Raw genomic sequence first — 23,640 nt, 5'->3', positions numbered from 1 at the left:
CGCTAAAAATCAAATCTAAAGCTAAAAGATATTTCAGGAAAAGGTACAATTCAATACAAGTGTCCATAAAGTTCGAGTGCAATTTAAAATAGTTGTCTATTTTATTTAACTCTAATTTCATTTAAAGCAAATAAAAATGAAGTCCTCCATTTTTCTCTCCCTAGTCCCATACATCTTTATCCTGTTCTCCTTAGAAGCAGATCAATTTCATAAATTTGAGTAAGCAATACATAGCATTGTTTGGGATGTTTTCTAAAATATACTTAGAAGTCATAAAGTAAAAATAATTCTGTAATATGTTTGTTTTCTCTCACTGCTGTTGAGATTACTCCATACAAATTCATTCATTTTAACAGCTGCATATTTATTCCATCATCTCAATACACCACGTATTACCTGTTTCCCTACTGATGACCTTTAAGGCTATTTCCAGTTTTTTGTTTTTTTATTATTACAAAACAACTCTACAATGAAAAATCTTACACATATGTCCTTATGCAGATGCTTGAAAGTTTCTCTGCGGGGTGTGTATATATGTATATATTTGCCATATATATTTCAACTTTTGCTAGATAGACGAATTGCTCCCCAAAGTGGTTCTATCTATTTGCACTGATATGTAATGGATCTACATAACCAAGACAGTATGTCCTAAGCAGTGTTTAAGGATCAGTTTCTTAAATGACAAACTGTCATTGTTTCCACACCTTAAGACCACCTAAATACCAATTATGCAGATTTTCACATTCCCATTTGATCCACTTAGGTTAGTTAGCATGGTAGTTCTCACCCAGTGATTTTTCATCACCTAAGAGACATTTATCAATGTCTGGAGACATATTTAACTGTCATGAATAGGGGAGTGGTACTATCATCTAGTGGCTAAAAGCTAGGGATGCTGCTAAACTTTCTATAGTGGACAAGACAGCCTCCAACAACAAAGGATTATCCAAACTAAAATGTCAACAGTATGATTCAGTCTGGCCCTGTTTTCCATTTGGTCTCCTCTCCCAATTAGATTGCTACATTTATGTCTTCCTCAGTGCTCTGAATAACCTTCCTCCTACCTATAGAATATCCACCTGTTTGTTCTGGTATAAACTAGACACACAAATTCACTTTTACTCCTTGGTCAAATGTAAGTGTCAGAAACTTCTGGCCTACAAGATCATTCTTTAGATAACAGTAAGCAGTAACTTCAAAAGGAAGTGTCTTCTAATAACATACATAAACAGCTGGATGCAGAGAGAGGCGAATGATACAACTCCTAACACCAGCCCCATTAATCAGAATATTTACATTTCTTTCCGAAGTAAATGACTACACATATCTAAACTGAAACAACTGGAAATACAACTAAATCTGAGTCACATAGCTTATCAGAAAGAAATCTTACTCTCACTTCCTAGTTCACTTTACTTAGTATGTCAGCTGACATTTTTTGCCATTTTAGACTATATATCTAAGCCAAAGTATACCAAGAGGAAGAAAGAAAAGACTGTTTAAGTCAAATCATTTAATTTCTTCTTTTGGGGAAAAAAAAAGATAAGAAGTAAAAGGTCAAAATACCACCTAAGAAGAGCTAAAAAGACATACCCTTGGTTTTATCCATCTTAGATGATTTTTTTTTCATGTTTCCCATTATTTTCCCTCAATGGAATTATAAAGCAATAAGACATTTAACTTTCCCTGAATTTAATATCCAAAATCTAACTTCATTATTCATTTGGAGGCCATGTGAGTAAGTGGATTTAATAATAAACAAAATGAACATTAAATTAAGAGACCAAGAATTCTAATCCTAACTGACAATGACCCTCTACTACTATTTCCATTGTAGCTTTAGATGACTGCGTCCACAATGAAGTCTTCTACATGTACACACACTCCTCTGAGTTTTAAGCTCAGCATTTTCAGCTACTTGCATGACATCTTCACAAAGGCCGACCCTTGCCAAATAGCATGCTCCTGAGCATGCTTTCGAACTGAAATTCTCTGCACATCCCAGACACCTTCCACACCTCAGAAACTTCATCTATGTGGGAAAGGACCAGCATGGCCTTAGGCAGCCAGCATCTCAGTGGTTTATACTCCTTTAGTTCTCCAAGTCATCTACTGCTGCTTCTGTGGTATCTTTTCAGTCTGTTACTTCTTTTCCAATTTTACTGCTACAGCTGAGAGCAGGTCCCAGCATATCCCATACACACTGATTATTTCTATTGTCTCCCTCCTACTTATCCCTAGTTTCTCTTCCTAAAATTCAACCTACCCATCTGTCATCATATTAATCTTCCTATAGTTCTGACTATAGGAAGTGACTATGTCACTTCCCAGTTTAAAAGTCTTCACTGTGGACATCTGTAACTTGGCTTCAAACCAATGTTAAATGACTTTTCTCCCAGAACTCTCTTTTATAGACCAAATCAATCCCAAACAATAACCAGCTTTCTAACACACCAACCTACATGTGCATGCCACATACCTCTTCTCAGGATATTCCTTCTATCTAAAAATACTATCACATAAATTTTTATACATCCAGATCTTATCATACACATTAAGACAGGATCAAATCATAACCCTTCTATGATAATTTCTGTCTTCTCCCAGTCAAAACCAACTCTTTCTTCTGAAAGGTCTCTTGTTCATTGATGCCCATGCTGTTTTGCTATTATTGTTCTGACCACGGTAGAAAGTACAGCCAATGGTTACACAGATGGACTCTGGTGCTAGGCTACCAGAGTTCAAATCCCATGACTAGTTGGGATTTGAGCTAGTTACATAATTTCTCTGCATCACAGTGGGGGTACACTGCAATGCCCTACCTAGATCCCATTTATATGGAAAATATACCACTGCTTAGCTGCTGTGTTGACTGCTAACAGCTCACAGCTCCGTGAGAGCTACCTTGCTCAGAGAATCTGCATGATACATCCTTTCCTCACTGTTTGGCCCAAAGAATGTCCTCGCCTCACTCCCTCTTTCTTAAAGGCAACTCTCCAGTGCCATTTACTCTCCAAAGTTCCCTGTGAGTTTTAGCAGAACCCATTTTCCCAGCTTTTTCCTCTAATCCAGCATTTCTACAACTTTAGCATCAGTCAAACTCACTTGGATGACTTATTAAACCACAGGTTACTGCTCAGACTCCCTGAGTTCTGATTCCAGGTTCTAGAGTAACACCTGACAACAGGTATTTCTAACAGGCAATGCTGACACTACCAGTCCGGGGACCACTGCCTTTGCACCCTGTTTTACTCCCTTGCTGTGACAGGTTTCTCCTGGGAGCCCTCTCTCAATAAATCTCTTACACAAGAACCTGCATCACAGGCTCTGCTTCTAGAACTGACCTAAGACATACAGCTTCCTAAATGTATAAAAGAGGTACACTGTTATTTAACTCAAATGATTACTGTGCAGATGGATCAGATAATACAACAGGCTTAGAATAGTGCCTGGCACATGAAAAAAATTTCTAAGTATTAGTTACCATCATCATGTCACCTAATAATACTAAACACTCCTTGAGCACCTATGCTCTGTCTATCCCTTGCCCCAGTATGTATCTCCTTTGTTACTCAAGGCTAATGTTAACAACTCAAATCAATCTGTTGGGCTTAAGTTATTTTGCACTGCATTACATAAAGTAACTAAAACTTGGTCTCTACTGAAAAGGAGCATTAATATCTGCTCTCTGAAGATCCTGGAGGACAAGAGAAGTATAAGCACTTAGTCACAGTTGCTGCAGGCAGTTTCCAAGAAAAAAATCAAGAAATGAGAATGAAAGTGGAGAATGGGTCATCAGTGGGGTTCTCGTAGGGTAAATACTAGGAAGTGTCAAATTTTATCCTAGAAAGGGTATCAATGGAATTAAAGAGTAGATCATATGCATGTAAGTAAGAGCTTTACTATAAAATAGATTACCAACAAAAACAATGAGTGTGAATAAATCTTTAATTTCCTGATCACAGATGATTGATTTGATAAACTGTCTGAAATTAGAGATAGAGGAATTCTTGGTATTTCAGTGAACTTTGGTCATTGGCCAATTTCTCTAGTCTATGTCAGACTTTAGCCAAAGAAAGTCCATTAAGTAGAAAAAAGGAGCAGGGGGAGGAGACAAGATGGCGGACTGAAGCCAGCTTTCCAAGAGGCTCCTGTCCTGAAGGAGAGTTAAGGGATGAAAATTTAGCAAGTAACCTGATGGATTTGAGCAGCAAGAAGAGAGAAAGTTGAAGAACGCACATCAACCCCGCTGAGGAGAGCTGCGACCACAAGGACGCAAACAAAAGGTACAAAACCCATCACGAAGTGGACGAATGGGAGTCCCCTCTCCCCCATCCAATCATCTTAAGAGCCCCACAAACAAATGGGCAGAAATAAAGGACCTCCCACTACACTCCATGGGAGAGACCTACTGAAATCTGGACTTATCTCCCCAGTAGGGTACCAAGGTGTTTTCCTGCCAGGCGTAAAAATGTATAAATCTGTAAATAGCCTTTGCCTGTAACTCTGAACTCCCAGCCCTCCTTGGGCAGCAATATAACCAGGTATAAAACTGAGTGGAACTGTGTGAGCTCGCTGCCGGTGGCTCTGGGCTCCCAGCGCTACACCCCACACCCTCAGTCTGAGATCTGGAGACCTGAGTGGTGGCGGTGCACCAGGCATAAAACTGAGTGGAACTGAATGTGCTCGCTACTGGCAGCTCTGGGCTCCCTGCCCTCACTCTAAGATCTGGAGGCCTGAGCAGTGGCGGTGTGGCTGGGCAAAAAACTGAGTGTTACTGAGTGTGCTCACTGCCGGCACCTCTGGGCTCCCAGCACTCTACCCTCTACCCTCACTCTGAGATCTGGTAACCCGAGTGGTGGTGGTTCAATGGGGCATAAAACTGAGTGGATCTCAGGGTGGTCGCTACCGGCAGCTCTGGGCTCCCAGTGCTCCCTTCCACCCTCACTCTGAGATCTGGAGGCCTGTCCACCAGGAGTACAGATTCTTGGGGTGTCGATAGTGCCCAATTTGTGGCTGGTCAGTCCTGACTCTGGGACAAGGGAGTAAGGCTGGGAGAAACTCAAACCAGAGCAGCAGTTCCTTGAGGCGGCAGAAGCCACACCCACTGTCACCCTGGGCATCAAGAGGAGGGCACCAATGAGTAGAAGATTTGCCTGAAGTGACTCACAGACCTGGGAAGCTTCCAGGGTGGGGCCAACTCAGAGAGCTGAGACTTCAACCCAGAGTAAGTGCTTCACTGGGGTCAAACAGAAACCAGCTGAAAATAAAAGAGAACCACTGAGCCCCATCACACCACACAGGGCCCCAGTCTCTCAGGCTACAATGCAGTATGGGCCCTCAACAAAGCCCCAGGGGAAAAATCAAAGGGAGTAAAACAACCATGGGGCAGAATAAGCAGAAAAACTCTGGTAACATGAATAACCAGAATAGACCAATCCCCCCAAGGAAAGATATGGCGGATGTAATTGAAGATCCCATTCATAAACAACTGGCTGACATGTTAGAAATCAAATTCAGAATTTGGATTGCAGACAAGATTAATAAAATAGAATTAGGAATCTGAGGAAAAATGTTTCAAGAATTTAACGAATTTAAAGACAAAACCACCAAAGACATACTGAAGCAAGAATTTGCAGCCATCAAAGATATGAAAAAAACAGTAGAATCCCTCAGCAACAGAATGGAACAAGCAGAAGAAAGGATTTCTGACATTAAAGATGAAGCCTTTGAGCTCTCCCAAACTCTGAAAGAGGAAGAGAAATGGAGAGCAAAAATGGATCATTCTCTCAGACAGCTCTAGGATAACTCAAAGAATGTAAATATCTGACTCACAGGAATTCCTGAAACTGATGAAGTGGCCTCAATGAGCACAGAAGCCCTTCTGCATGAAATTATGAAAGAGAATTCTCCAAACATGCCAAGCAATTCTGAAATTCAGATAGCAGATGGCTTCAGAACCCCAACATGACTCAAACCCAATAAGACATACCCCAGGCATATCATAATTAACTTCACTAAAGTTAATATGAAGGAGAAAATTCTCAAAGCGGCCAGGTGAAAGAAAACTATTACCTTCAAAGGCAAGAACATTAGAATGACTGCAGATCTCTCTGCTGAAACTTTTGAAGCCAGAAGAGGATGGTATCAACTTTTAATCTCCTAAAGCAAAATAACTTTCAACCCCAGATCCTGTATCCAGCTAAACTGAGTTTCATTTATGATGGAGAAATTAAATACTTTAATGACATTCATATGTTGAAGAAATTTGCCATGACCAAACCAGTTCTTCAGGATATTCTCAGACCTATCCTCCATAATGGCCAACCCAATCCTCTAGTACAAAAGTAAACTCATTCAGAAACTTCGGATCAAACTCCAACTTCCACAATGGCAAAAGGATTAAAATTGTCCACTGGACTTTTCAAAAATTCGATACCCAAACTTTACCAGACTTATCAATATTATCCGTTAATGTGAACTGCTTAAACTGTCCTCTAAAGAGGCATAGGTTAGCTGATTGGATACAAAAACTCAGGCAAGATATCTGTTGCATACAAGAGTCACATCTTAACTTAAAAGACAAATACAGACTCAGGCTGAATGGATGGTCATCCATATTCCAGGCAAATGGCAACCAGAAAAAAGCAGGCATTGCAATTTTATTTGCAGATACAATAGGCTTTAAACCAACAAAGGTAAGGAAGAACAAGAATGGTCACTTCATATTTGTTAAGGGTAATACTGAATATGATTCGATCTCAATTTTTAATATCTATGCACCCAACCAGAATGCACCTCAATTTATAAGAGAAACTCTAACAGACATGAGCAACTGATTTCCTCCAGCTCCATACTAGTCGGAGATTTTAACACTCCTTTGGCAGTGATGGATCAATCCTCCAACAAAAAGTTGAGTAAAGAAATTCTAGATTTAAATCTAACCATCCAGCATTTAGATTTAACAGACATCTACAGAACATTTCATCCCAACAAAACCAAATACACATACTTCTCATCAGCCAATGGAACTTACTCCAAAACTGATCACATCTTAGGTCACAAGTCTAACCTCAGTAAATTTAAAGGAATATAAATTATTCCATGCATCTTCTCGGGCCACCATGCAATAAAACTTAAGCTGAGTAGCAACAGGAATCTGCATACCATACAAAAACATGGAAGTTAAATAACCTTATGCTGAATAATAGCTCGGTCAGAGATGACATCAAGAAGGAAATTGCCAAATTTTTGGAACAAAACGACAATGAAGACACGAACTATGAGAACTTCTGGGACATCGCAAAGGCAGTTCTAAGGGGGAAATTTATAGCAATGCAAGCCTTCCTCAGGAGAACGGAAAGAGAGGAAGTTAACAATTTAATGGGACATCTCAAGCAACTAGAAATGGAAGAACATTCCAACCCCAAACCCAGTAGAAGAAAAGAAATAACCAAAATCAGAGCAAAACTAAATGAAATTGAAAACAAAAGACTAATACAATAGATCAATAAAACAAAAAGCTGGTTTTTCAAAAAGGTCAACAAAACAGATAAACCTTTGGCCAACCTAATCAAGAAAAAAAGAGTAAAATCTCTAACCTCATCTATCAGAAATGACAAAGACGAAATAACAAAAGACTCCTCAGAAATCCAAAAAATCCTTAATGAATATTACAAGAAACTTTACTCTCAGAAATATGAAAATCTGAAGGAAATTGACTGGTACCTGGAAGCACGTCACCTTCCAAGACTTAGCCAGAATCAAGTGGAAATGTTGAACAGGCCCATATCAAGTTCTGAAACAGCATCAACCATACAAAACATCCCTAAAAAGAAAACCCCGGGACCGGATGGTTTCCCGTCAGAATTCTACCAAACCTTTAAAGAGGAATTAGTACCTATATTACTCAACCTGTTCCAAAAGGTAGAAAAAGAAGGAAGACTACCTAACACATTCTATGAAGCAAACATCACCCTGATCCCCAAACCAGGAAAGATCCAACAAGAAAAAAAAATTATAGACCTATATCACTAATGAATATAGATGCAAAAATATTCAACAAGATCCTAACAGAATCCAGCAACACATGAAACAAATTATACATCATGACCAAGTCGGTTTTTTCCCAGGGTATCAATGCTGGTTCAATATATGTAAATCTATAAATGTAATACAGCACATAAACAAATTAAAAGGCAAAGACCATATGATTCTCTCAATCGATGAAGAAAAACCTTTTGATAGTATCCACCATCCCTTCATGATGAAAACACTTAAGAAAATCGGTATAGAAGGGACATTTCTTAAACTGATACAGGCCATCTACAGCAAACCCACAGCCAATATCATATTGAATGGAGTTAAATTGGAATTATTTCCACTCAGATCAGAAACCAGACAAGGCTTCCTATTGTCTCCATTGTTTTTTAACATTGTACTGGAAGTTTTAGCCACTGCAATTAGGGAAGAAAAGGCGATCAAGGGTATAAATATAGGTTCAGAAGAGACCAAACTTTCAATCTTCGCAGATGATATGATAGTATGTGGAAGGCTGACACCACAGTATCTATTTTGTCGGCCAAGTGCTATTTCCGGTACTAACAGACTTTAGTTTCTATTTCTCTGCAAATGCTAGGTCTAAGTTTCTATTTCGCTTCAAATGCCAGGCCTCTTCTCGTAAATCACGTGAGCAAAACTTGGAAGCTTGCCATTTAGAACTAATCTCCACCATGGCCAGGTTGCTTGGATACCTGGTGACATAAACCTCCTCCTTCACCCACCCTTATATACCCTGGAAGAACAATGCAATAAATGAGACTTGATCAGACTCCTATATTGTCTCCATTCTTTGTGCTCCTTGCCCCTTCCCATTCTCACCCCCTCCTCCAGGTATCCCTGTTGACTGACCCGTGGGCCGGGTCATGTGGCGCCCGAACAGGTATCTGGATACGAGGGAAAACGGTGAAGAAGGTACTGGAGGCAGCCAGCCGGCTCAGAGAAACATCAGGACCTGGCCACGCAGTAGCCTGCTGCGCTGGAACGAGGATCTCGGTGAGTAGCAGCCATCATGGGGCAAGAAGTCAGTTAGCATGAGTTATTTGTGGAACAGTTAAGAGATGCACTCAAGACGCGAGGAGTAAAGGTCAAAATTAAACAGCTATTTCAATTTTTTGACTTCTTAAAAGAAGTCTGTCCTTGGTATCCTCAAGAAGGAACCATAGATGAGAAAAGATAGAAAAGAATAGGTGATGCTTTAAATGACTTTTATCAGGTATTTGGACCTGAAAAAATACCAGTAACTGCTTTCTCGTACTGGAATCTCATTAATAACATTATTAGCTATCGTAGTGTTTGTCCCGCGTTTGCGGATGTCATAAAAAAGGGAGATCTGTTACATCACCACAAAGAAAGGAATATTAAATCCCAAGATCCGTCCCAGGATTTTACGGTTGCTGGAGGCACACCTCCTAGCTGTCAGCTTAATGAGCAAGAAGATCTTATCTCACTACAGAGTGACGAGTAATCAAACAAAGAGGAATCAGGCATTCCCAGCCCTTTACAAATTACTGGAAAAACAGACAAAAAAGGGCTAGGAAATTTATCTTAAAGGCTATTGAAATTCCTGCACGCCATGCAAATAAGATCACTTGGAAAAGTGATGAGCCTGTATGGGTTGATCAAGGGCCCCTCTCAAAAGAAAAATTAGAAGCCGCTCAGCAGTTAGTGCAGGAACAACTAAAAGCTGGGCATATAGAGGAAAGCAACTCCCCATGGAACACTCCAATCTTTGTCATGAAAAAGAAATCAGGGCGATGGAAACTATTCCAAGATTTAAGAGCTGTAAACTCCAGTATGTTCCTCATGGGGGCGTTGCAACCAGGATTACCCACTCCTGTGGCCATCCCTCTTGGTTACTATAAAATTATCATTGATCTTAAAGACTGTTTTTCACTATACCACTCCATCCATTAGATCAAAAAAGATTTGCATTCAGTCTCCCCTCTATCAACTTCAAGGAACCTATGAAAAGATTCCAACGGAAAGTTTTAACACAAGGCATGGCCAACAGCCCCACCTTATGCCAAAAATTTGTTGTCGCAGCTATTCAGGAAACTAGGCTTCGCTGGAACTCCATGTACATCATTCATTATATGGATGATATTCTTATTGCTGGACAGAATGCTCAGCAGGTTTTACTATGTTATAGTCATTTATCATCCTCCCTCACAAACCAGGGACTTCAAATAGCCCCAGAAAAAGTTCAGCTAAAAGATCCCTACTTTTATCTTGGTTTCCACCTAACTGGACCCAGAATTACTAATACTCAAGCTGCCCTCAGATTGGACAAATTAAAGACACTAAATGATTTTCAAAAGCTCTTAGGGGATATAAACTGGCTTAGAACTTACTTAAAACTAACCACAGGGGATTTAAAACCTTTATTTGCTATTTTACAAGGTGATAGCAACACCCATTCTCCTAGAACATTAACAGAAGAAGGCCGTCAGGCTTTAGCATTAGTACAACAAGCTATTCATTCACAATTTGTTACAACCATAGATTACACTCAGCCCCTGAGTTACATCATTTGTAAAACTTCTCTTACACCCACAGCAGTATTTTGGCAAATTGCCCCCATAATGTGTATCCACTTAAATGCTTCTCCCATGAACGGTATTTATCCCTATTATCAGGCTGTCACAGATATCATCATTATGGGAAGGGAAAGTAGTAAAACATACTTTGGTAAAGAACCAGATATCATTATACAGCCTTATTCTCAGGCACAAATTAATTGGTTATTTCAAACTACCGAACATTGGCCTATTGCTTGTGCTTCTTATTCAGGTAAACTTGACAATCATTATCCACCCAACAAATTATTACACTTTATTAGTACACATGACTTTGTATTTCCCACAAGACCCTCCAATTCCCCATTGCCAAATGCCTTATTAGTTTTCACAGATGACTCCTATTTTGGTTATACAGCTTACACCTTTAATACAGAGATTGTGCAATTTCAGGTAAAATCAAATTCTGCACAAATTGTAGAACTTCAAGCAGTTATCACAGTTTTCTCCACATTTCCCAATCGAGCTTTGAATATTTATACTTATAGTGCTTATTTAGCTCATTCAGTTCCCTTATTAGAGACAGCAGTGCAAATCAAACATGTATCAGAATCTGCTACCTTTTTCTTGCAACTTCAAAATCTTATACACAAAAGGACCTTCCCCTTTTTCATTGGACACCTTAGAGCTCATTCCAATTTACGGCCCCCTAACTGATCGAACTGATGGTAACTGCAGAGCGGATGGAGCCACTCACTTTGTCTGTACTGCCCAAACCACCACAGAGCCTGATCGTATTGCATTAGCCTCCACTGCTCACCAATTACATCATCTAAAAGCTCACCCCCTTAGACTCATGTTTCAAATTACCCAGGAACAAGCCCGCCACATTGTAAAGCGATGCCCTTCTTGTGTAATTCTACTCCCTACTCCCCATCTAGGAGTAAATCCTCGAGGTCTCATACCCAATGCCATCTGGCAAATGGATGTTACTCACCTACCTGAATTTGGAAAACTCAAGTATGTTCATGTAACCATAGATACCTTCAGTAGATTTATTTATGCCACTGGCCAGTCAGGGGAGGCTGGCAAAAATGTCACTGCCCATGTACTAGCCACTATGGCTGTACTAGGCACCCCTAAACAAATTAAGACTGATAATGGTCCAGGATACACAGGACATGCATTTAACAACTTCCGTAAATACCTCGGTATCAAACACATCACTGGTATACCATTTAACCCATAAGGGCAGGGCATAGTAGAACGTCCCCACTTATCTCTTGAAAACACTCTAGAAAAAATAAAGAAGGGGGAATGGTACCCTGTTAAGGGGTCCCCAAGAAATCTCTTATCCCATTCATTACTCATTTTAAATTTTTTTACACTGGACCAAGGCAGCCCGTCTGCAGCAGACAACGTCTGGCACCCAGATACTAAACGGGATTTTGCTACTGCCCTATGGAAAGATCCATTAGATAATAAATGGCACCACCCCGATCCGGTTCAAATTTGTGGTAGAGGTGCAGTATGCATATATTTACAGAAGATGGAAGCAGCACGATGGTTACCTGAAATACTGGTCAAACAAGTAGATAAAATCATCACCTCTAAATCCAGGGAGCAAGAGACCCCCTGAGAAGCCTTTCTTTCCTTTCCTTTGCAGGTAACTATGAGCACCTGGATATGGCTACTGCTGGGAATCTCTCTCCTGATATGAAAAAATGAAGGTGGTTTCAGTAATCCCCATGAGGCTCGGGCACTCTTACAAAAATTAACTGGTACTCCTTGCGAGTGCCGTGGTGGCACCTGGAATGGTGAGATAACCCCTCTCCTAAATGTAGATTGTGGTGATAAAACAGCATACTTAGTAATGAGAAAAAATATTCATGGAGCACAGGCATGGGTCTGTAGCAAAAAGGCTAAAATTATTCCCACCTTTAATAACAAGCCTGGACCATGCCCTTGTATAGAATTTCATCCATCTGTACATAATACCTGTTATGAGCAGGATCAACTATGTACTGGTACAGATAACAATACCTATTTTACAGCATTCTTGACCAGACATTTTTCGGGGACATTTGGAGGGGAGTGGGACACAGTCCCTCAGGTCCAGGGGACCTCAAATAAATATGTCCAATCTGGCTGTCCCGATACAGTAGGAAAAACAGTTTGCTGGAATAAGACTCCACCTGTGCATGTCTCTGATAGAGGTGGACCCCAAGATCAGGTAAGACAGAATATAGTCCAAAAGCAACTAGAAAACATTGTAAACCACATGTCTCCTAAATTTAACTACCATCCAATAGCTTTACCGAAAAATGGGGATGCGAGTCTAGACCCCCAAACCCTGAAAATGCTAGACATCACACATAGGTTACTTAATCAATCCAACCCTTCTTTGGCTCAAAATTGCTGGTTATGCCTTCATTTAGGACTATCTATGCCTATTGCTATCAATGTTAATTCCTTTGAATTATCATCAAATAACAGCATGCCCATCATTCCTTTACCAGCACAACCTGTCTTTTCTGAAGCAAACTGTATTGTCTCCCCTTATAGAGACGACAGTTATGCTATTGATATTGGCATACTCTCTTTGACCAATTGCACTGACATCATCAACATTACTTATTCCCCATGTGCTCCCAATGATATGGTATTTGTTTGTGGCAATAACTTGGCATATAACATTCTGCCCACTAATTGGACAGGATTATGTACTATCGCCCTTTGGCTACGCGATATAGATAGAGTCAATGGAAATGAATCTTTACCTATACTATCCTTTGATTATGTATCTGACCGTTCTAGAAGGGCTGTCCAATTTCTCCCTCTCTTGGCCACTCTGGGAATCACTGCTGGCATGGCCACTGGTACCGCTGGTATGGGCATTGCTGTACATAAATATACTGAACTATCTCAACTTATAGCAGAAGATATACAAGCTCTATAAGGCAGAGTTAAAGATCTTCAAGATCAATTAGATTCCTTAGCTGAAGTGGTACTACAGAAGAGAAGAGGTTTAAATCTAACTGCTAACCAAGGAGGCATCTGCTTAGCATTACAGGAAAAATGCTGCTTTTATGCACATAAATCAGGAATTGTTCGAGACAAAATAAAGAAATTATAAGATAATCTAGAGGAAAGAAAAAGAAAAATTATGGACAACCCATTTTGGAGCGGGCTAGATGGCTTTCTGCCTTATCTCCTTCCATTTTTAGGGCCCCTCCTTGGCTTACTAATATTACAGTTGCTTGGACCTTTTCTTTTTAACAAAGTCATGGCCTTTATAAAACAACAAATCGATGCTATTAAAATGCAGTCCCATCCAGGTTCATTACCACAGACTTACTATGGAAGATGAACGCATAACCATAACTCCTTAGGGGACTGCCTAGTCAAGGACGGGTAATGAGGACCCTCATCTCAGACTTTGCTTATCCTACTAACCTAAGACAGGAGACCGGTCAGATAGCTACCATGTATCCCATGACCGGTAAGGAGGATCAGCTGAGATGGTAAGGCGGTCCCAACCTAAGACAGACACAGTCACCCCACCCTCTCGGTTGAGAGTTGACAAAACTTTAAAATGTACATTGAAAAATATTATAAAAAAGGGGGACCTGTGGAAGGCTGACACCACAGCATCTATTTTGTAGGCCAAGGGCTATTTCCGGTACTAACAGACTTAAGTTTCTATTTCCCTGCACATGCTAGGCCTAAGTTTCCATTTCCCTGCAAATGCCAGGCCTCTTCTCATAAATCACATGAGTGAAACTTGGAAGCTTGCCGTTAAAAACTTATCTCCACCAAGGCCAGGTTGCTTGGATACCTGGTGACGTAAACCTCCTCCTTCACCTACCCTTATATACCCTGGAAGAACTTTGCAATAAACGAGACTTGATCAGACTCCTGTCTTGTCTCCATTCTTCGCACCCCTTGCCCCTTCCCATTCTCACCCCCTCCTCCAGGTATCCCTGTCGACTGACCTGCGGGCCGGGTCAATAGTATATCCGGAAAACACTGGGGACTCTACTACAAAACTCTTAGAAATGATCAAGGAATACAGCAGCATCTCAGGTTAAAAATCAACATTTATACATCGGTAGCCTTTATATATACCAACAATAGTCAAGTTGAAGAACAGTTAAGAACAGTTAAGGACTCTCTCCCATTCACAGTAGTGCCAAGAAGATGAAATATTTGGGAGCTTATCGAATGAAGGACGTGAAAGATCTCTATAAAGAGAACTATGAAACTCTAAGAAAAGAAATAGCTGAAAATGTTAACAAATGGAAAAACATACCATGCTCATGGCTGGGAAGAATCAACATTGTTAAAATGTCCATACTACCCAAAACAATATATAATTTCAATGCAATCCCTATTTAAGCTCCACTATCATACTTTAAAGATCTTGAAAAAACAATACATCATTTTATATGGAATCAGAAAAAAAACCTCGAATAGCCAAGACATTACTCAGAAATACAAACAAAGTGGGAGGAATTATGCTACCAGGCCTCAGACTATACTGCAAATCGATAGTGATCAAAACATCATGTTATTGGCATAAAAACAGAGAAGTAGATGTCTGGAATAGAATAGAGAACTAAGAGATGAATCCAGCTACTTACTGTTATTTAATCTTTGACAAGCCAATTAAAAACATTCAGTGGGGAAGATTCCCTATTTAACAAATGGTGCTGGGTGAACTGGCTGGCAACCTGTAGAAGATTGAAACTGGACCCACACCTTTCACCATTAACTAAGATAGACTCTCACTGGATCAAAGATTTAAACTTAAGACATGAAACTATAAAAATACTGGAAGAGAGTGCAGGGAAAACCCTTGTAGCAATCGGTCTGGGAGAGTATTTTATGAGGAGGACCCCCCCAGGCAATTGAAGCAGCTTCAAAAATACACTATTGGGACGTGATCAAACTAAAAAGCCTCTGCACAGCCAATAACACAGTAAGTAAAGCAAGCAAACAGCCTTCAGAATTGGAGAAGATATTTGCAGGTTATGTCTCCGACAAAGGTTTAATAACTAGAATCCACAGAGAACTCAAACACATTAGCAATAATAGAACAAGGGATCCCATTGCAGGTTGGGAAAGGGATTTGAAGAGAAACTTCTCTGAAGAAGACAGGCGCGCAGCCTTCAGACATATGAAAAAATGCTCATCATCTTTAATCATCAGAGAAATGCAAATCAAAACTACTTTGACATACCATCTAACTCCAGTGAGACTAGCCTATATCACAAAATCCCAAGACCAGAGATGTTGGCGCGGATGTGCAGAAAACGGAACACTTTTGCACTACTGGTGGGAAAGCAAATTAATACATTCCTTTTGGAAAGAGATGTGGAGAACACTTAGAGATCTAAAAATAGATCTGCCATTCAATCCTGTAATCCCTCTACTGGGTATATACCCAGAAAACCAAAAATCACATCACAACAAAGATATTTGTACCAGAATGTTTATTGCAGCCCAATTCATAATTGCTAAGTCATGAAAGAAGCCCAAGTGCCCATCGATCCACGAATGGTTTAATAAATTGTGGTATATGTACACTATGGAATATTATGCAGCCTTAAAGAAAGATGGAGACTTTACCTCTTTCATGTTTACATGGATGGAGCTGGAACATATTCTTCTTAGTAAAGTATCTCAAGAATGGAAGAAAAAGTACCCAATGTACTCAGCCCTACTATGAAACTAATTTAGGGTTTTCACATGAAAGCTATAACCCAGTTACAACCCAAGAATAGGAGGAAGGGGGAAAGGGAGGTGGGGGTAGGGTGTAGAGGGAAGGAGATTTGTGGGATTACACCAGCGGTGCATCTTACAAGGGTATATGTGAAACTTTGTAAACAGTCTGTGAAGCTAGTGAATGATGCGCCCTGATTATATCAATGTACACAGCTATGATTTAGTAAAAAAAATAAATAAATCATAAAAAAAGAAAAAAAGAAGTCTGGTGCTTACAGAATAAAAAGGACCTTTGCTTTTAGGATATTTCTAGTATACCTGTGAAACACACTAAATGTAAAGTACAAAGTCAAGATGCTGTAATGTTGTTGAGAGTAGGGTGATGGGAGGTGATTAGGCAGGGGAAATTGGGATAGACTTGAACTTTAGTTATGTAGGTAAATGTCTAGGCATCCTTGAAAGATGCTTACTTAACCTATCAGAAAATGGATCCAATGGGGAGCCCAGGCTAACCCCACGGGGGCTAGATACCTTACTCCAAATGTGTGATTATCAAAACCAATGACCTCTGGACTTTTTAAATGCTATTCCCTTCAGTAAAAGAATTTGAGTATGTATCTTTGATACATAAACTTTAAAAAATAAATTTTGTATACAGGGTTATTAATATTATGTATCATGTATATAGCATAGATAGCTTAGAAATTTGAAAGATAAACTGGTGAAAGGGAAAATTATAATATTATTGTCTTACCTACTCCAAGTGCAATGTCTGGTTCATGTTTTTGGGTTCAAGAATGCTACTTTGGATACCACTGTCAGAATTGGACATTGTCTCACCAAGTTTAGATACGTTCCATGATAATCAGTGACATTTGTTCACCAATGTATCCCCAGCATCTAGATCGTGGTAGGTGCTCAGTAGATACTATTAAATGACTAAGCAGAGTTAGGCTGCTTGGTAGGGATGAAGACAGAGTCCACCTCAGTATGATGGATCTGGTAAGAGTGGGAGTGATACTTTTTGTTTATTGTTTTATCTTCTATGCCTATGAAAGTGCCTGCTACATAGTAGGAACTCAGTAAATATTACTTGGCTGCATAGGGGTACACACAGGGTCTTGGGCATGAAAAGTTAAGTTCTAGGAGCTCCCCTAAGATACAGTCCATGGGGAAATAGTGTTAGTAAGAACATTTTTAAGGAATGGCTTTGGTGGGCGGCGCCTGTGGCTCAAGGAGTAGGGCACCAGTCCCATATGCCGGAGGTGGCGGGTTCAAACCCAGCCCCGGCCAAAAAAAAAAAAAATACCACAAAAAAAAAAAAAAGAAGGAATGGCTTTGGTGACCTCATATCTTAAAGCAAAAACTGTGATCATCTTAAGCCATTAGGATCTGGATCTCTTTGTACCCCCAGTCCTGGAATCCAGGTATCTAATTTTTTGTTGGATTGAATTGCTCTGTTTTATACTGTGTACTGGGTATACGAGGCCTGAGCCTATAGGAATGGGTCAGTGTCAAGATCAGAGGACTATAAATGAATCATGTTCTGAATGAAGCAAAGCCAGTGATTCTGGGATTATGTCATGCATAAATACGATTGTAAGCCCTGACAGTGTTGCCTGTATGGAGGTACTCTAGTTTATTTAAAGGTCATTATTAACATAGTTTTATTGATATATTACCAATGAAGAATTATGGCATTTACAATCGAATTATTTCATATATGCTGTTATCCTGTTACTTCTTTCACTACCAGTAAAATTAGGATGTTTCATGGATCATCACAATCTGTTCTAATTAGGGCTGAATTTATTTTCAAACAAATAAAATAAGGTAGTTTATATTTTCTCCTCTTTTTACAACTTTCTTATTCATATTTCCTTTTTAAAAGATGGTAAAAACTCTAATTCTGTGGTCAAAAATAAATTTGTCATGCATTAATTGAGTATCATCAGAGTTGGGGAGAACAAACATTTCTTCCCTGAGAAGGAGCTAGGAGCTCTTTCTGTTAGCAGCTGAACATATGAGGGCATCTTTCTTTGGCTCTGTTACACTGGTCAAAGCAGATACCTCCTCTCCCCTCTATAGTTTAGTCTCCTTTAGAACATGTTTATTTAAAGCAGTTTCACATCTTCACAATAAATTACGATATTCTAATTTGCATTTGTGATGTCTTGTCAGTGTAGAAGGTTCCTCTTTGCCCTAACAAAGACAGTCTGCTCTGCTTAAGCTTCCGGGAGTTGAACAAAAATATTTCTTTCAAGCACCCTCCTGCATCTTTGACATGGTCTCCAAATAAAAGGCTTGAACAGAGGAGACTTCTTTGGTTTCATCCTGCTGGTCATTTAGTCATCAAATCTTTAATGCAAGGCTCTTAACCCTTAAAGGGATGGTAGTAATAATATCTTAAACTCGTTACTATAACTTAAAGATTACATTGTGATTTCACTGACATCTTATTTGCTTTTATAACTATGCTCTGAGGTAGATAGTTGGTGTCAGTCCCATTTTACAGGTGAAGGAACAGAGTCGAAGTTGTTAAGCGGCTTGACTCAGGTCTTTGAATGTGCCATGGCTCCTCTGAGGCCAGAACTCGGATACTGTGGCTGCTCTTTACAGAGCTACTCCCCCAACCCCCTGTGCAAGTACAGATTTTTCTAAGCTATGATTTCTTTTTAAACTTATTTTCAATGTGATAAGTTATTATAAATATCTGGAATATCAATGGTGTAGAAAATATGGCATTAATTGTTTATGCCTTGTGGGCTACAAAATATCAGTTAAGTGGGCCTTAAATTTCTGGCACACTTAAATCTATTTATGCATTTAAATAAGAGTTCTTAGATCGTGTGGAAAGACTGTCCATTTGGTTTAATTTTTTCACAGCTTGTGATGGAAAATTAAGTTCATAAGAAGGACCACATATTGACAACAAAGAATGAATTTGAAGTATATATTTGGATGCTTAAGAGATATTTGGATTATGTTATTGGGACTATTTTTCCACATATGAGACAAATTTCTGAAATCTTAATGAAAATTAATTAGAAATATGATTTTATATCCAGATATCTGAGCTATGCTTGTTTTTGGAACACACTCACAGTATAATTTGATATCAACTGGTGTTTTCAAAGAACTGAAGGCAAGTGCTAAAGTTTTTTCTTTTTAAACTTAAATGCCTTTTAGTTTACTGCTCTGTTGAAGGGCAGATTCCATAGGCTAGAGAATCCAAAATAGCATCCCTGCCAACTATAAAAGAGAAGATATTTCTATTAATAAAAGTTACTCAGGATTAATTGTTCAATTACTATTTTTAATAATAGAAAGTTTTATTTGTTGGGATTTTATCTTAAAGTTCCCCCAGAGTTAAGAGGTCTAGTAATTGTTACACTGTCAGAGAGTAAAAGATTGATTATATTAGAACTCTATAATCTTTTTTGTTGAAGATTTAAGTTTGACACAAAAGCAGTTTATGTAGAGTTTTTATTCCTATAAATTCCCATAAACTACTTCAACTTCATTTTAATTAATTTTTACTTGTGCATTATATCGACTTTGGGACATGGTATCATTTTAATGGTTAAAGAAGAGGTTTGTTGGAACAATGCAATTTGAAAAAAGCAGAGCATGTGTTTATTGAAGAGAACATATAAAGATAGAAGTGATAAAAGCTATAAACTTTCTCTTCTTTAGTTTGGATTTCCATATAAAGTGGAGTATGAAAAATCATGGGGATAATTAGGTAGTGTTCCTCTTTACCCTTTTTTTTTTTTTCTTGAGAAAGTGTCTCACTATGTCACCCTTGGTAGAGTGCCATGGCTTTACATTTCACAGCAACCTCCAATTCCTGGGCTTAAGTAATTCTCATCCCTCAGCCTCCAAAGTAGCTGGGACTACAGGCACCTGCCAGAACAACAGGCTATTTTTTGGTTGCAGCTGTCATTGTTTGGCGGGCCCGAGCTGGATTTGAACCCGCCAGCTAAGGTGTATGTGGCTGGCGCCTTAGCCGCTTGAGCCACAGGCTCTGAGCCCCTCTTTATTCTGAGTTTTTTGTTTTGTTTTGTTTTGTTTTTCAGGATAACACAGATTTTATTTAGGAAGTGAAAGTTTAGAGCTCTTCCAAGAGAATTGGAAGTGGTCCCTCTCATGAAGGAGAAAAGGTGAGAGAGACCTCTGCCCTTAGTTTTTAAGCAGTGGTGTAAATTATGAATTCAGTGATCCTGCTCTTCTCACCGCACAACAAATCTGTGAAGTAGGAATTATTATCTCCACTTTAGATGAGGGCACTGAGTCTCAGAGTCTTGCAGCTTGCCCAGGGTCATTCTTCTGGTAGACAATGGAGCTGGTGTTGCATCCTGGCTCATTGTGTTTGCTGAGGCCACGTTTATAGTCACTCACTCCCCTGTTCCACCTCTTGTGCTGTGGGGTCTCAGGATAGGATGGTCTTTTCTCTGTTTGTGTTGCTAAATTATCAAGCAGATTGCCATGTACAGTTACTCCACAATAAACTTAATTTCTTGAATCATTTTAAGTCTATAGTAAACTTCTGAAGTTAAAAAAAAGCATTATCTAGAGATGAAATGCCTGCTTATTTTCTTTTTTTTAAATCATGTCTCTATATAAAAAAGAAAACCGTTTTGGATTCACATAATTTAAATGCTAAGGGAATAATAGAATTTTTGCTTGTAAAAGGATACTGTAGACGATCTGTAGTAATATAGTCCATTGTTTTAAATTCGAAGAAACCATAGTCTAGATTAAGGCACTAGGACCCAGGAACTTTGAGTAGCAGAGCTGGAACTAAAATGTAAGACTTCTGGCTTGGTGTTTTGCTATAGAAGTCTGCTGGGCTTCTAAGTGATGTGAAAAACATTTTTAGCTAATTGATGACACCATCTTCAAAGCAGTAATATATGACTTTTTTTTTAATAGGTTAAGGTAAAGAACTAAAATGTTATGTAGTATTAGAATAAAGTTAACATGCATATCTAATATATTATACATGTTAACTTCTAAGTTATTTTTATTACTAGTTTATTTCTACTTTATTTAGTGGTATAACATGGTTTTGATAGGTAACAGATAATAAAGTAAAATCTGGCTTTGGTATAGCTCCCTGTGTCCTGTGAAAGCACAGCAAGAATTTGCAAAACAATAACACATTGGTATATGGCATGAGTGTTTATCAAATGCCCTGAGTTTATTACAGTTTGATCTTGGGAAAGACCATCCCAGCCTCATAGCAACTCATCCTTATCTTCAACAAAAAAGCCTTAGAAGTCCTTCTAGGGCTGTTAGATTTGTTCTATTCATGAACATATAAGCCACTCATAGCTGTTGATCAGGAGAAAAGAAGTTTGTAAAACAACAAATTTACTTTAGAAAGAGTGATTTAACTAATTTGTGTACCGTGACACCTCATGGTGGCTTTTTTAAGAAACCAGTATAATATAGTGACCACAACATAACTTGTCACTCTGAATCCACTCAAATGTAATATGTACTAAACATTAGTGAGTTAATATCCCAGATAATATTTTCAGGTTAATATTTTTATAAGTTTTATTCGGGAGAAAATAACCTGTGCTGTGCAGTTCAGAGAAGGCTGGTATGCCTTACCTGAATTGTGCTCCTCAGAGTTCACTTGAGAAGGAGCCGTCATCCAGCCTTGAACTTTCAGAGAATAAGAGCTACATAGGCTTGCAGCTGCTGCTCTGTTCTGCTTTTCTTTCTGAACATTAACAAAGTCACCCCTTTCTGAGGTGCTTTATTTGCAAATGTTGGAAAACTGTTATAATAGATTGATTTTCTTAGAACATGACACTTGACTATTTTCTGGAAGGAAATTGTCATCATAAATATGTGTACAGATCTGTGGTTTCTTATGCGAATGATGCCCCCTAGGGTTGTGCATAGCGCAACATTTACAGGTGTATACAGAGACCTGCAGGTAGACATATCCTAGGAAATCAGGTCATTAGATATCAGGTATTAAAATATCTCTAGAAATATATGTATTTATTGAATTAAAATTCTAGTTATAAAATCATAATTAAAAAATTATAAATATGACATAAATTAAAAGAATAGATAATAGAGACATTTTGTTACCTCTGCAGTTACTGATAAAAGTTCTGTAGTCTATTACATACATCTTGGCCCAAACAATTTAATATATTTTTAAAGTTAGTTTGTCTTTTAGTGTCTGATAAAAGGAGAAATTTTTTTGACCTTTATAAAGGAACTTTCCTTTATTAGATGGATACAGTAATAGAATGCAGAATGACTTTAAGCATCCACCTCTCTTACCCATCATTAAAAATTAATTGTCACATCAAATAAGTGCAACTTGTTGGGATTTTTAACATACCAAAAATTGGCAACCTGTGATGGGGAAAGTATGTTCTGTGTGGACTTGAGTTAAGAGAATGAAAAGAAAAGGAATCTTTTATAAATCTTAAGTGGCAGCTAAATGGAAATGAAAGCATTTAATTTTGTGAGAGAATGATGATAGCAGATCAGTACCTTATGTTTAGCTGGGTATGGAAGATTTCAAAATGCTGCCTGACTTCTGGGATGGTTGTTTGGGCCACTGAGGGCTATACGGGTTTAATTCCTCATATACGTGGAAAGATAGTAGTGCCTTCTTTGTGCTAGTCCAGGGAATTATTTTCTTAACAAGAAATGATTAACCTTTCTTATTCTTCCTGAGGGAGTGGGAATTGGTGTGATATTCAGCAGGAAATCCATTACCCTGTCTGTGGACTGGGTAGTCTGTGGTGCTCCCCTGGTAGAGTTTGGGTCTTGCCCAGTAGGTAGTGATGATGCATTAAGTAGTTAAAACCACAGTTGTGCTGGGGCTTTTTTCCATTCAGGGACGTGGTTGTAAAATACAGGGCTCCAAACAAAGATTTTGAAATGGTACTCTTTTACCAATCCTCCTCACAGTTTGGTAGAAAGGGCAGTAAAATACTGCTGGTTTTTGAAAAGGAGAGTGCTTGTTTATAGTAGCTCAATGGTGTTAACTGTTTCTAGTAGTAATATTACACAGAAACCTCAAGGTAATACTTACCCTTTACTTGTATTTAAGTCCTGTCCCTGAGCTTTCATGCGGCTTCCTAGCTCTTAACACACTGACTGGATAATGTTTGTTTGAATCAATACACTTTTCTGTGTCTTCTGAACATCTTAGACCTAGGAGCCCTGGTCGTCTATATTTTGATTTCCTTAACTCTTTAGACTTTGCCAAGATGTCACTTCTTATCCAGTTATTCCTGCTCATGAATTTTTGGCTATTTATTTTATTTTTACTACTGTCATAATTGAGGAA

At 38.8% G+C, this 23,640-nt stretch overlaps 1 long non-coding RNA gene across 1 annotated transcript in view; it reads right to left on the bottom strand.

Moving 5' to 3' along the window:
* The window catches only part of LOC128579107 (uncharacterized), a 71,729-nt gene that overhangs the window by 1,061 nt on the left and 47,028 nt on the right, over window positions 1-23,640 (bottom strand). The window lies entirely within an intron of this gene.

The sequence above is a fragment of the Nycticebus coucang genome, chromosome Y (assembly GCF_027406575.1).
Source record: "Nycticebus coucang isolate mNycCou1 chromosome Y, mNycCou1.pri, whole genome shotgun sequence".
NCBI lineage: Eukaryota > Metazoa > Chordata > Mammalia > Primates > Lorisidae > Nycticebus > Nycticebus coucang.
This window is presented reverse-complemented; position numbering and strand designations above follow the sequence as displayed.